The 15,186-nt window shown below is 48.3% G+C and overlaps 1 protein-coding gene across 1 annotated transcript in view; it reads right to left on the reverse strand.

Moving 5' to 3' along the window:
• The window catches only part of NS1 (Class II aminoacyl-tRNA and biotin synthetases superfamily protein), a 92,083-nt gene that overhangs the window by 75,087 nt on the left and 1,810 nt on the right, over positions 1 to 15,186 (reverse strand). The gene's annotated exons all lie outside the window — the stretch shown is intronic.

Consider the following 15,186-nt stretch of genomic DNA (forward strand, 5'->3'; position numbering starts at 1 on the left):
TTTGGAGAAGAGGGAGAAGATAGCAGAAGGTGGGAAATGGAAGGGAGAAGGAGAAGCTGAGATGGGAAGAATTGAGGGAGGGGGGGAGGGGGTGGCGGGGAGAGAGAGAGAGAGTTTATTAATGTCCACGGGAGACCATAAGTCTATGGAACAACAAAAAACCCCCCGAACTAATACATCTGATTAGGGAGGGCACAAGGCAGCTCCCAAGGAGTGCAACAGCAAATCCAAGTTATTTAGATTGCCTACATTGTAAACTGAAATAAAAGAGAGATAATCGGCCATACATCAGTTTAGGACTGATAGTCTTTTAATTTTGATTTAAACTCCTTGATAAGGGCTTGCCGCCACAGTATACTGCCCATTTTCCGTCCATCCTAGCAACCCAGACCTTGGCTAGTTCTGTTGCTTTTGAGTTAGTTGAGCTCGTGAGAGTTCTTCGGCTATCCAAATCTTAGTACCTTTCAGCTTGTATGATTGGAGTAGGAGCGTGAGTCATAGATCCCTTGAGCTAAATGCGAGTACAGCATGTCCATTGGAATTACGAATATCAGTCACGAAATCCTCGTCATCATCTTCCCCCCATTCAATGCTAGGGGTGGCTGCTTTGATGTTTGCTAAAGTCTCCATGTATGAGTCCTCAGCCTTGAACCAACCTTCCGGAAGCCCCCAATCCTGATCTTCAATACATTATCTCGTCTCGCTTCGTGCCCCTTGATTTCTACTTGAATATCAGTCTTGCTTGCCTTTGTGTCTACCTCAGCAATCACTTCTTTTTTTATGGTTTGTGCCTCAGCTTGTACAAGATCCTTGACTGTAGAGACTAGTTGAGGGTTACGAGGGGAAGCCTTGTATGTCTGCATTACCTCATCAACCACAGCCTATTTGACAGGCCCTTCGAGAGCCTAGAATTGAGCTGTCAGAGTGTCCACTTGTCACTGTACATCTCTCACGTGTTGTTATAGGAAATAAATCTGATCGTACTGTCCAAGGATGGGTCGATCAAAACCACCCGGGGGTTACAGTAAAGGGAGATTTCAGAGAGAGGTCAGGCCATTCCATTTGAGCCATATCTAAAAGCCACCCCCTGGTTGAGGCTAACCCCCGGACTGGGATAGGGGTTCAAACCCAGCTCAGGGTTAGGGGATGGAGAAGGGAGCTACTGTCTGAGATCTGTTGCAGACTAGATCTGGCATGGACCTTTGCTGACAGTTAGTGGAGCTGCTGTGTGACGAACCCCTGAGCTTGTATTGAGTGGCAAAGCCTGAGCCTAAGCTAAGTGGCAAACTCATGAGCCTGAGTTAGGGCTGAGCGATGAATCCCTTCAGCAAGCGACGATCAAGAAGAGAAGGCGATCACCAAAAGCAACAATCAGGTATCAACGTCCTCAGGGTGCCAGGCTTCGGCTTTTGAGTCCCAGCTCCCAGTTTGTATTTGATTTTGCTTGAGCTCTTTAGCTCTTTAGCTTAGCATAGCTTAGTGCTCAGCAAGGGCCCTAGAGTACCCTTTGCTACGGCCCATTGAGGCTTATATGAGTTTTCTTCTTAGTGTACTTTGTCCCATAGGCCCACGAGGCGTTAGTCTGTCATCTAGTCTTGTATCCCCTCGAGTCTTTCGTGTTCACAAGCCCACACCTTAAGCTACTGCAAACATTATCCTTAATAGTTGCTAGGTCGGTTTCTATGCATTTGATTGGTCCCGTGTTTGGGTACTCAAGTGGGGTGTGGTCTGTACATTTCTCTTATAGAGAAGTATCTCAATTTGTGGGACACTAATGCTGGTGGGAGTTCACCCTCAAATGCCAGACATTAGCCAACTAGTACCTAACTGCATAGTAGGAAATCACATGCATCCTCTTGGTGGCAAACTTAAAGAGCTTGAAATTACAGAAAATTTAGATATGCAATAAATAAATTACCAAGCAAGTGGATATACTTTGTGAAGAGAAGTGACACTATACAAGTCCACCCCCACTCGTACCTCCTCACATTTTGATGTGAACTCCTAATCTACTCTAGCTGTCGTGCTTCCTCCCAACTATCCGTGGCACTCTCTCCCTACCCACTATCCCTATTGTCTATGACACGTGCACCAGTGCCAGGCACAAGTGGCAATGACACTTGGCTGCACAGGCATCAATTCGTAGCAAGGATTCAAGGCATTTGGGGCTATCGAAGCACCCTGTTTGCAGGCTACCTGGGTCAGCCCAAAGGGTTGACCAAGTTGGGTCAGGAGACACGAACAAGCAGGTCGGTCAAACCACCAGCTAGTTAGCAGTTTTTCCAGCCCTATTTAAGGGGCTGTTTGCCTCTCTGTCTCCCATTCCGTTGTGGCCATTTCTCCTCTGGTTTTCCCAGCCGGCAGACACCACAAACAGTTTCCGCTTCCAATACAGAGTCTCCAGCTCAGTTTGTATGCCAATTTGGCACTCGTGTACAGTGAGTAGAAGGAGATATTACACGAACCATTACATTGTTGTCTCATCTGTCTTTTCCGTACACAGCCTTCCATTCCTCTTTGATCACCAATGGGAGACTTAGCACTCTTATTTGGGAGGAGCTTGTGCCAATGGTTCCAAACCAAGAGGAGCGGTTTCTAAACCCCCCACAAGCAGGAGCCATGACACATGATAACCTGTGAGACATGTGGCAACCACGACGTGTGGCATGATGATGTGGCAACCATGACACGTCTGTGAGGTGACATAGGACATCTAAGAGGGAAGGCATGGCACAAGGCAGCCTGTGAGATGGTATAAGACACGTGACTCTAAAAGTGCAGCTACCAAATCAACAAAGAATAATGCAACTCCTTCCAAAGGGCTATGTACCATCTACACCAACAATCGTAGATGGCTATATTGTCCTAAAAGACCCAAGAAAAATTGCAAAATGAGACCCATTGACAATACTCAAGCTACACATTCACGTCTTTCACAAGACAAATAAAGCAAGGCATCTCGGGTAGCCCATACTATAAGCATGAGCCTCGCCAGCAACCCTGAAGCTTCCTTGGCCACGTATGTTCTATGTTTACAAGGATCAATCTCTCGTAGCATAGTGACCATTATGATCGACAATGGCTGCTCCCATAACTTTCTTGCCAATTCTCTGGTGCAATGTCTCGAATTGCACACAGGCCCAATGATTATCAAACTGGACACAATGGTCAAACAATTGTCTTTTCGGATCCAACAATACATGGATAAGTTAACGTTTGACATCATGCCCTATCCTGATATGATGTCATTCTTGGACAACAATGGCTCTATAACGACCATCCTTCCAGTAGTTTTCATAGTCATAACTATAGTTTGTCTACCAAAGGATACTTGTTGAGTTTACCAGCTTTAGGGATGCTCCTATTATACCATTTGTCTCTTCTTTACAAGTAAGAAAGTGGGTTCGCAATCGACAAGTTCGAGTTCCAGTTCCATTGATTGGCTACCTCAATTGATTAGACAATTACAAAGGACCCTCCTAAGTATTTGAACCAATGATTTTTCTAGCCCTATTTGGAGTTACAACATAAGTTACCACCTCAAAATGGACCACGCAATGGAACTAATTTCAAAGACAAGTTACAAATTTACTCAACAACGGTCACATCCAGCCGCGGTCCATTTGGTTCTCCAGCACGTGTGGAAAAAAAGAATCAGTCAAAGCGCCCTTGAATTGACTATACAGCTCCTAATGAGCTTACAATTAAAAGCAAGTACCCATAGCCTCTCATTGATGACCTTTTCTATCAACACATGCAATACACTTCTCCGCTTAGGTTATCACCAAATCCGTATACCAGAAAGTGATGAATACAAGACAACATTTCGCACAAAGTACGCACATGAGTTTTTGGCAATGCCATTCAGGTTACACAAAGCCCCACCAACATTCACTTACTCTTATGAAGTAAATATCTTGATAAGTTAGTCACCATCTACTTAGATGACATCCTAGTTTTCAGTAAATCTGTAACATGCAACAGTAATCTGATCGTGTAATTCACAGCAAGACCTTCTTTACACCTTTAATGAGGAATTAGTGTTGTACACCATAGAGAGAGAAAGGAGATGAGGGTAGAGAGAGAGTAGAGTCGACAACCGATTGGATCCATGTACCCACTGAGGACCCCCTCCCCCAATCAGAGAGAATTTGCTTTATACTTGGAGAACTAAGAAATACAAAGAACACTCTTCGAGAGAAAGAGCACAGAACGCGCTTCTGAAGAGCTCACTATGCACACGTAGAGCAGACCCAAAGACCTGAGAAGCAACGCCGACCAATACCGAGACCTTGATGCTGTCCACACTGACGATGTAGGACGCTTCTTCAAGGCAAGGGAGAGGCTTGTGCTGTCCACCGGAATGCAAGGTTACTGCGTGAGTGAGAGAGTGAAATCTAGGAGTGATAGATCCTATAAGAGAGCTGAGGGATGACTGAAATAAAGAGCTGAGAATGAGCTGTGTAAAACTGTAAGAAATAATTGAAAAGAGCTGCTGAAACAGACCCCAAAGCTTACTCCGTTCGCTGTCCGGACTCCCCGTTTGATGCGCTGCGTGAACACCTTCCTAGAGGGCCAAAGGCTGAGGCTGGTCAAAGGGCCATTGGGGGTGAGTGTGAGGCTGTTCAGAGGGGGCTGAGGAGGAGCTGTAGGAGGCCTAAGGAGGGAGGGAACTGAATGAGGAAAGAGGGCCTGGAGGCCCCCTATTTATAGGGCTTTTGGGGCTGGTTGGCAGGCCCCATAAAGTCAGCACTAGGCTCCATAAAGGCAGTTATAGGCCCCATAAATGGCAGCACTAGGCCCCATAAAGGCAGCCTAGGGAGGGGTGCAGGGTAGCCTATAAAGGCAGCCCTTCCCCTGCCATTCTCTTCACTTGTTCCAGCCCTGAGGGGGCCCATAAGGGCTCCTATCCTAGGCTGGACCTAAACCTATCCCTAAACCTAAGACAGAAACACTACCCTATGGTTCTCCAATGGGTATTAGTGAACAAGGACTGATCTTCCGACTTGACCTAAGACTAAGAGACTAACTTACGTAGCTTGTGCCTGACTATCCCTGGACAAGGGCTCACAAAGGGGTCACAGCATACGACAAAATCTCCTATTATGGAACTATTACGCACTTGTCGATGTAGCCAGTGTGTCACTTTGCACCCAAGTGCAAGGGTGCATGTGACAAAATCGTTCAAACACAAGCAACATATTTGACGTGTTTTTGAAGTTGTCGGAGTAGATACTCTCTATATTAATGTTGAGAAAAGTGGGTCTCCTTCGCTTGTTTCGGTTTTTGAGTTCACGTGTTCCAGGATCTCGATTCACTTATTCCTGGTTCCGGTTTCACTTCATTTGTTCCAAGTTTCGGTCTTCAGTTGTTATGGGTTTCTGGGTTCTAGGTTCACTTGTTCCGAGTTCACTTGTTCTGGATTCACTTATTGCCAAGTAACGTGTTCCAGGATCCAAGTTCACAAGTTTCAAGCTCAATTGTTTCAGGTTTTGGATTCCGGGTTCCAGTTTCACTTCATTTGTTCCAAGTTCCGATCTTCGGTTATATGTTTTTGGGTTCTAGGTTCACTTGTTCCGAGTTCACTTGTTCCAGATTCACTTATTGCCAAATAACGTGTTCCAAGATCCAAGTTCACAAGTTTCAAGCTCAATTGTTTCAGGTTTTAAATTCCAGGTTCTTTTGTATTTGAATCTGTTGATATAATATAATAGACAGTCATTTTTCCTCACCAAAAACAAAAGTGAGTTCTTTTGTACCAAGCTCAAATATTTGAGACATATAATTCCATCTCAAGGCATTTCAATTGATCCCAAAAATATCAAAATACTTCATGATTGGCCTACTCTAAAGAATGTTCATGATTTACACTCGTTTCAGAATTAACAACCTCAAAGCCAGGACGTTGTGTGACGTAGACTTCTTCCTGCAGATCCCCATGAAGAAAGGCAGTCTTGATGTCAAGTTGGTGCACTTGCCAATGATGATGGGCTGCAATGGCAATGACACATCGAATGGTAGTAATCTTGGATGTGGGAGCAAATGTCTCCTCAAAGTCAATGCCTTGTTGTTGGGCATACCCTTTTGCAACAAGACGGGCTTTGTATCGATCTATGCTGTCATCAGATTTCCTTTTTAATTTGTAGATCCACCGCGTTCCAATGGCATGCTTGCCAGGTGGGAGATCTACTAATTCCCAAGTGTCATTTTTAGCAATAGATTGTAACTCAGCTTTCATTGCATCCATCCACTCTTTGCTATCAAAAGCATCTTTATGGCACAAAGGCTGTTCATTGCAAGCTGTAGCAAGGAGTGCAAACTCAAGAAAGTGACCATGCTGTCTATTCCCTGATCTTGTCTGGGCAGCAAAAGGCTGATCTTGTTTGCTGTCCCTCAATGTATCCAGAAGCCATCTGGGAACTTGCCTTTGCTATCTATTAACAGCTCTTTCTTCAATGACTGCATCATGAGTAATGGGATCATTTTGTGCCGGAAGAGAAACCTGCAAATCAGCATGAGGTTGAGGCTGATTATTGCTTTGTCAAGGGCCTGCAAGAGGCGCATGTTGCTGCTCAAAATCCTCTTCTGATGATGGTAGAGGTAACCAAGATTCAAAGGCATCAAACATGTCAATATCTGGCTTTGCTTTGCATTCCACAAGAGGAGAAGCTGAATGTTCAGCAAAGATCACATCTCTACTGACAATAATCTTCCCAGTATTTGGTTGATATAACCAATACCCTCTGCTCTCCTGGCTGTAACCAATGAATATGCATTTGATTGCCTTGTCATCAAGCTTATGTCTTAGCTGAGATGGTACATGAACATATGCAAGAGACCCAAAAACTTTCATGTGTGAAAGTGAAGGCTTCCTGCCTTTCCATGCTTCATAAGGTGTAATAGTCTTTAATGCCCGTGTAGGTGATCTATTCAGCACATAGTTGGCACACATTACTCCATCAAGCCAAAATTTATTGGGCAAAGACTTGGCCTTAAGCATGCATCTAGCCATCTCCATGGTGGACCTGTTTTTCCTTTCAGAAACAAGATTCTGCTGAGGAGTGTAAGGAGTAGTGCATGAGTGAATAATGCCCCGTGAGGATAGAAATGCATCAAACTCCTTTGACATATACTCACCCCCCCTATCTGTGTTGAGGGTGACAAGCTTGCATCCTGATTCATTCTCAACCATATTCAGCCATCTCTGAAAGCATAAGAAAACTTCAGATTTGACCTTTAAAGGATATACCCAGCAATACCTTGTGAAATCATCAATGAGAGTCATGAAATACTTGTATCCTCCGATGGCATTTGTCCTCATTGGGCCATAGACATCGCTGTGTACTAGCTGCAATTTCCTTTGTGAGAGTTTTGGACAATTCTTTTGAAAAGGAAATTGATGCATCTTACCCAAAAGACAACCCTCACACACATGTTTAGAAACTGTGTGAGTCAGAGGTACATCATTTGCCATCTGCTGTGAATGTAGCTTTGCAAGAGCTCTATAATTGAGATGGCCCATTCTCTCATGCCAAAGATGAGTTTCAGCAAGCTGTGAATCTGAAATAGCTAATGCTTCAGTAGAAAGTGCAGCTGAATGATGATCAAGGTGATAAAGCCCTTTTTGCAAGGTGCCAGTGAGAACTATGGCATTGTCATCACGAAGATCATATACCAAGCATCTGTAGCCATCAAAAATTACTCTGAAACCTGAAGTAGCAATTGCTGAAATTGAAATCAAGTTGACTTCAATTCCAGGCACAAAAAGAACATTTGTCAGAGTGACAGGATGGCTGGAAATGGATGTGAGCTGCACGTCTCCAACTCCTTTTACAGCATATGAAGCATTATTGGCACATGTAACAATCCCCCCTCGAGGTGCATCAGCTAAAGAATGAAACAACTGTCTGCAAGATGTGACATGCTTGGAAGCACCACTATCAAAGTACCACGACTGAGCATCATTAGCAGTAAAAAGTGCATTAGCTTTGGAGGGATCAAATGAGCAATGGACAGCCCATGCCCAATCATCTTGAAGAGCATGTGCATGTGAAGCATCTGCTGGCTCATGGGATTCAATGGCATGTGAGGCATTAACTGTCAATCCTGCTTTCTTTTTCTCCGAAGCAATGCGCTTCCTGCATTCTGAAATGTCATGTCCAGGTTTGCAACAATAGTTGCATCTTTTCTTCTTTCCCTTATCTGCTGTATTTTTAGATGCATGGGAGGAATTGCAACTGCTATGCGTAGAGGAATTGCAGCTGCTGTGCGCAGATTTTGGCTTGCCCATAGGCTTGGAAGCCTTGCCTCTTCCGAAGAGTAGCAACAGTAGTGCTAGAGGAAGAGGAATCAGGAGGAGTACCACCTGCAGAAGGACCAGCAGTAGAAACAACCACTGTAGCATTGGCTGGCCTCAGATCAGCCCCAGAAACAATATTCCACAAATGTTTTGCAACAAGAATATGTTTCATGAGATAAGACCACATCGGATAGTTGGTGCCATCCAACTTATCATCTTCACGAAGAACTCCAAATAAGTCTTGACTGTTCCCAGCCATAGCAACTGTGATAACCTGTAAAAGACCTGAAAACCCAACCTCCGGGCCCGACGACAGTGAGAGGCCCTTCCCCACAGGTGGCCAGCTCCCCTCCCTCCGGTTCAAACTCCTCATCTTCGTCCCCAAGCCCAAGGGCTGCTCCTAGAGCTCTTCCATTGGAGTTCTACTGAGCAGGTCCTTGGGACTACTTAGATGCAGCGGGTATTGGCTCCTTTCCCGCATGCCTAGACATCAGCATCTTCTTCCTCCGCAAGGGGGCGGAGGATAAGGTGTCTATTCTGGCTCCGCACGATGGTCCTAGCTATTCCTTCACTATCTCCAGTGAAGGGAGTGAGCAATGGACGAATGAAAATGTTTGGGAGACGATACATGACCAGACCCAAGAGCAGGTGCAGGACTGGATTGGTAGCAGAGCAGCGGAGCTTCTTCAGCAGCAATGGCAGGAGGGTGATGTTCGTCTGCGTTGGCGCCACAACGCCAAACGTTTCCAACTCCTGGTCATTATTAGGCCACCGCTGGAGTGGGCCTACGCAGAAGGGCTTCGTCCCTAGAGGACTTCAGAGGTTGCGGGCTTCTACGGCATTTCCCTGGCAGAGGCGTCGAGCTAGTTAGAGAGAGCTTACCACCACGGGACGAAAGGCCTTTCCCCTCTGCTGAAGGTTTTAGAAGATGGGTCCGATGATCCGACCTCCCCTTCGAAACCTTCACAGAAGCGCCTTCGTCTCCACACAGGACATCCTCCGACCACTTCGACTTCAACCGCAAGCAGACAGCTGTTTGTGGCCCACCTTCCCTCCTCATGAGTTTACGCATTATCTCTTGGAACGTTAACGGGTTCCACTCATCAGGCACCCGTGGCCCCAGGAAAATGGTGCTCAGACAGGAGCTCCAGCCAGCCTTGGTGGGAAAGGTAGATGTGCTCCTACTACAGGAACACAAGCTTTCGGCTTCACAGACCAATATTTGTGGGAAGGTCCTCACAAAATGCTCCCACACCTACTGGGAACCTTCGATTGGCGAGCAGGGGAGAAGCGGGGGTGTCTGCACCTCCATCGACGCTTCTCTAGTTCAGCATGTGTTTGGTTTTGGCACTTTGATCCCAGGACGTGCGCTTTGGGTGGGCCTGCATATTAAGGGATCCCGCATCGGTATCCTCAATATCTACGCACCGACTGATCTCAGACGTAGATCCATTTTTTGGAGATCCTTGACAGACCTGTTGCCAGAGATGGACTCTTGGATTGTAGGAGGGGACTTCAACAACCTTGAGACCTTAGAGAAGAAGAAGAAGAAGAATATATTATCGTCCTCTGAAGACCAAAACCGGCCTATGGGACCTGAGCAATACAATATCACAAGTACATGAAAGCTCCTCCCGAAGATGGGAGGGTGGAAAGAGAATCAGCAGGGAAGGGGCCCAGAGTTCCTCGGATAGCTCAGGCAGAGCAGGCAGATTGGGACTCCTTCCTCTTTGCAGTGGGAGGTCGGGACAGCTGGAGGGAGCCGTCCTTTCGCAGATGGCCTGGGAGTCTAGACTTCTCTTGGGGCTACAGGAGGGAGGGAGGCAGACTCCTGGAGCGGCTGGACCGTTTCTATGTTAGTGATTGGGCGCTTGGCAGAGGAGGAGAGTCAGGAGTGGTTCCAGGGACGACACTTTCAGACCATGCCCCAGTCATCCTAGTCCTGGACTCGGCCTCTCAGTCCTCACCTCCACGTTCATGCCGAATCCCAGATTCCATCTACACCAGAGCAGCGGTTCACAGCAGGATAGTGGACCTTTGGGAGCAGGAGTGGCACCCCACCAGGGATTAGCAGCACAGGTAGCTCAGGTGCTTGCTGAGTCTAGACGCATTTGCCAGCAGGAGGCGATTCAGGTCAGACAGCAGTGTTGGGCACGGGAGTGGGGTCTCAGACGTGATCTCGCCTCGATTCAGAGGATGCAGCAGTCTTCTCCCGGCTCTGACGAGCTCAGACAGCAGGAGGTTCGGGCCCGAGCCATGCTAGAGGAGATTACCCAGCGTCGCTCAGAGTTTTCATTTCATGCTTCCAAGTCCTTCAAGGCTAGGAAAGGCGACAGGATGTGCAGCGAGTTCTTTAGGACTCATGGACAGAGGTCAGCAGGGGAGCAGCTCCGTTCCCTTAGGACGCTGGATGGTAGTGTCAGGACAGATCCAGATGAGGTCCGGGACTTGGCGACAGACTTCTACAGATCATTATTCCAACAGGAGCCCCCAGACCCTCGTGGCCGCATTTGCAAAGAGGAGGTGTGGAGGTCTACACCGAGACTCGTGCAGCCCAGCATGAGCGACACCCTTCTCGCACCTTTCACTGTTGCGGAGATGCAGGATGCGGTGAGTGCTATTGATGGGCAGAAATAGCCAGGTGAGGATGGCCTCTCTAGAGCTTTCTTCACCACCTTTTGGGAGCAAATCCACCGACCCTTGCTCGCAGCCTTCCAACACATCTTCTCCAGTGGGCAGATGCCAGAGAGCCTTGCGACAGGCCTAATTTGCCTCATCCGCAAAGGGGGGGACCGCCAGGAGATCAGACAGTGGCGCCCAATCACCCTCCTCCCGACCACCTACAAAATCCTTGCCAAGATGATCAGCAGTCGCATCCGCCCCCTGCTACACGACTTGATTCATGACACCCAGACTAGTTTTGTCCAAGATCGCAGCATCTTGGACAACATCTTCACTTTCTCAGAGGCGACGGAATGGGCCCAGCACAGCGGCCAGCACCTTGCCATACTCCTTCTCGACTTTGAGAAGGCGTACGACAGGGTAGACTGGTCCTTCTTGGAAGGTACACTCGCTCGGGGGTTTTCTTACAGATCCAGAAGCCAGCTCACAGTGGGGTATTTTCTTGGGGTTTCGCTGGATCCCTAGAGGACAGACGACACGTTACCTGGGATTCCAGGTAGGCCTGGACATCACACCGGCTCAGCAGTTCTTGCCGGTCCTAGCCTCCATACGACGGAAGCTTGCTTTCTGGAGCACGGCTCGGCTTTCCTTGGCAGGCAGGGCCCTTGTGGTCAACCAGGTCCTTGCCACTGCTTGGTATGTGGCCTCTTGTTGGTGTTTTTCGAGGTCTTGTGTAGCCCAGCTGAGGAGATTGGAGCAGAACTTCCTATGATCTAGTTCAGACGGTTCCGGCACCACCAGAGCTAGGGTCGCCTGGCAGACGGTCATTCTTCCCCAGGCAGAGGGCGGCCTTGGCATTATAGATCCAGAGCTGCAGAGTCAGGCACTTCTTGGCAAGCTAGTCATCCGCGGTCTCTGACCCCAGGAGGGCAGACGTGGAAGCTCTTGCTACAGCATGGTCTCAGTGGGTGTACTCCCCAGAGAGGGGGTGTTTGGCAGCCTTCTATTCGATGGATCTTCACTTCAGCTCCTTTGACTCAACCCCGTTCCCCCTTCCTCCGTAGCCTCATTTCGGTCTGGAGAAAGTTGCGACACAGCCTTTCTCAGGTTCCCCCTAGCTGCCGAGAGGAGACAGACAGACAGCCCTTGATCTGGAGCAGCCAGGTGACAGATGATACAGGTCGTCAGCTTGGAGAGAGATCCCATATCCCTTGGGCGCTCTGGGTGCATGGGCCCGCGCGCTCGTTCCGGGTTTGGAGGGACGTCTACAGTCGGATGAGCCCAGGCGAGCTGGCAACAGCAGTAGGTACGGCACGTGGGATCCAAGCTCGGCGAGCGGAGATTGATGCTGGCGTTGCCAGGGAAGCTGGGGGTCGATCACGGCCTCTCTGCTCTGTAGGCGACTGTCATCAGTGATGGAGAAGAAATGTACCAAAGAATCCGAGAAGAGGCCTGCCACCACCAAAGGAATGCCTCGTGGAGTGAACTGTCCTAGCCACCTCTCATCTCCCGGGAAGAGCTATCTGGTGCCTACGGGAGGGCTGCAAGGGAAGACTTGGCATATAGACCCCCTGATTATGCAGGACCAGGATTGGAGACTCTGGATATGGGAGGGCCGTTCCTTGTCAGAGGTGGAGTGGGACCCAGGGGAGTGGCTTTGGCCACCGTCGGAGACCTCAGAGAACCCTACCCCCTTCTTTTCTTACAATGCACGCACGGGCCGGCGTGCTCTTGGGGCTCTCCAGCGTGGGCTACCCACACAGGCACATAGGTGGTATGCCCAGGGGATATCCTTGGTCTTTCTTCGCACTTTCTGGAAGACTCTTTGGGCTAGTTGGCGTCCGAGGAAGATCTCCTACTTCCTTTGGATGGTGGCACACAAGGGGCTTCCAGTTGGTAGCTGGCTGAGAGAGATGGGGCAGGAGGGGCATTGTCAGATGTGTCTTCAGGAGGAGTCGTCCCTGAAGCATTGCCTTTGGAGCTGCTCGCACGCGCAGACGGTTTGGAAGGGAATCATGGGGATCTTAGCTAGGGCTACACCCGAGCTAGGACCGATCACTTGGGGAGCCGTTTGTTGGTGCAGCACTGAGCCGGGACATCACTTGGCCTATGAGTTCTCTAGACAGGATCCCATCTTTTTCATCACGCAAGCCACTTGGGCATACATGGACAGCTTCCCATGGCATTTGACAGAGACAGATGCAGGAGCAATGCCTCGGCACCCAGTTTGGGAGATCATAGGGAGCATCACAGGCTGGCATATCTGGACTTCCAGATGCACGCAGACTGTAGGAGCTCAGACTTCTTCTACTACCCAGACCCTTGCAGATATCTGGAACACGATCATTCACACGCTCAAGGGTTAGTGGGATCAGATTCAGGGAGAGTCCCGGGCAGGGAAGGAAAAGAGACGACGTTTCCTTCGCGACTGGGACCACCGGGAGTTATTCTTCCAGCACTCCACTCAGAGTCTTCAGTGGCATTACGCCCCTCCACCGTGGCTGTTTGTCCACTCTCCGATGATTTTACCCTAGGAGGCTTGTATTTAGCTTTTTGACTTCTCGGGCTGAATCCGTTTTGTGATTACAGCCCGCTGGCCGTCAGGCCTTCTTGTACTCTCGCTTTCAAGTAATATAACTAGCACTACTTTTTGCGCAAAAAAAAAAAATAGAGACCTGAGCCTCCGCTAAAGGACGTCGTCACTGAGATGGCAGTATCACTGCCTGGAATATCCGAGTAGCACAATGCAGCTTAGTGATGGAGGGGCAGCAAGTAGGTCCTGCATCTACCCTCAATATCTCACATGATAATATTTATTCCCTGTGAGCTACTTCCGAGTGGGACATAGGTTTCTAGGAAGACCGCCGAAAGGCAGAGCACTTCTATGAGGCATGGCCTGTAGGCACCTTCTACGTCTTCACAGATTGAGAAATCTGTTGGTTATATAGCCCTTTACCTTGGCTCTTGGCACCTGCCTCCGGCACATTATAGGCAATTGAGGTGGGATTTTGAGAAGCAGGCTGCATAGCAGCCAGCACCTTTTCTTTTGGTCAGCCCCTCCTGGATAGCTGATCTCTATTGGTTTTGCTCAAAGTTTTCTCAAAGCTTAGTGATGGCGGGGCGACAGGTAGCAGCTACCCTCAATATCTCGCATGATAATATTTATACCCTGTGAGATACTTCCGAGGACATGGGTTTCTAGGAAGACCACCGAAAGGCGGGAGCACTTCTACAAGGCATGGCCTGTAGGCACCTTCTACATCATCACAGATTGAGAAATATGTTGGTTATATAGCCCTTCACCTTGACTGTTGGCACCTGCCTCCGGGATATCATAGGCAATTGATGCATAGCAGCCAGCACCTTTTCTTTTGGTCAGCGTCTCCTGGATAGCTGATCTCTATTGGTTTTTCTCAAAGTTTTCTCAAAGCTTAATGAGGGAGGGGCAGCAGGTAGGTCCTGCAGCTACTCTCAATATAATATTTATACCCTGTGAGATACATCCGAGGAGGACATGGGTTTCTAGGAAGACCGCCGAAAGGCGTAGCACTTCTACAAGGCATGGCCTGTAGGCGCCTTCTACATCTTCACAGATTGAGAAATATGTTGGTTATATAGCCCTTCACCTTGACTGTTGGCACCTGCCTCCGGGATATCATAGGCAATCGATGCATAGTAGTAGACAGCACCTTTTCTTTTGGTCAGCGCCTCCTGGATAGCTGATCTCTATTGGTTTTTCTCAAAGTTTTCTCAAAGCTTAGTGATAAAGGGGCAGCAGGTAGGTCCTGCAGCTACCCTCAATATCTCAGACAATAATATTTATACCCTGCGAGCTATTTCCGAGTAGGACATAGGTTTCTATGAAGACGGAGCACTTCTACAAGGCGTGGCCTGTAGGCACCTTCTACATCTTCACAGATTGAGAAATCTGTTGGTTATATAGCCCTTCACCTTGGCTGTTGGCACCTGCCTCCAGGACATCATAGGCAATCGAGTGGGGATTTTGAGAAACAGGCTAGATAGCAGCCAGCACCTTTTCTTTTGGTCAGCGCCGCCTGGATAGCTGATCTCTATCAGTTTTTCTCAACGTTTTCTGATACATAGTTCTTTTCTTTGTGCCAGGGGGGGGAAGATGCACTACGTTGAATAAAGCTCTATGCATGGCACCATCTTTTGCCATTAGACATGGTCTTTAAAAGTCTGTAAGCATTTTTCCTATGACCCACCCGCTTTTTGCTGCTTGGACTAATCTTTTACATTTGTCA

Source organism: Dipteris shenzhenensis, chromosome 15 (assembly GCF_047967505.1).
Source record: "Dipteris shenzhenensis isolate YYH24624 ecotype China chromosome 15, Dip_SZ_1.0, whole genome shotgun sequence".
Taxonomy (NCBI): Eukaryota; Viridiplantae; Streptophyta; class Polypodiopsida; order Gleicheniales; family Dipteridaceae; genus Dipteris; species Dipteris shenzhenensis.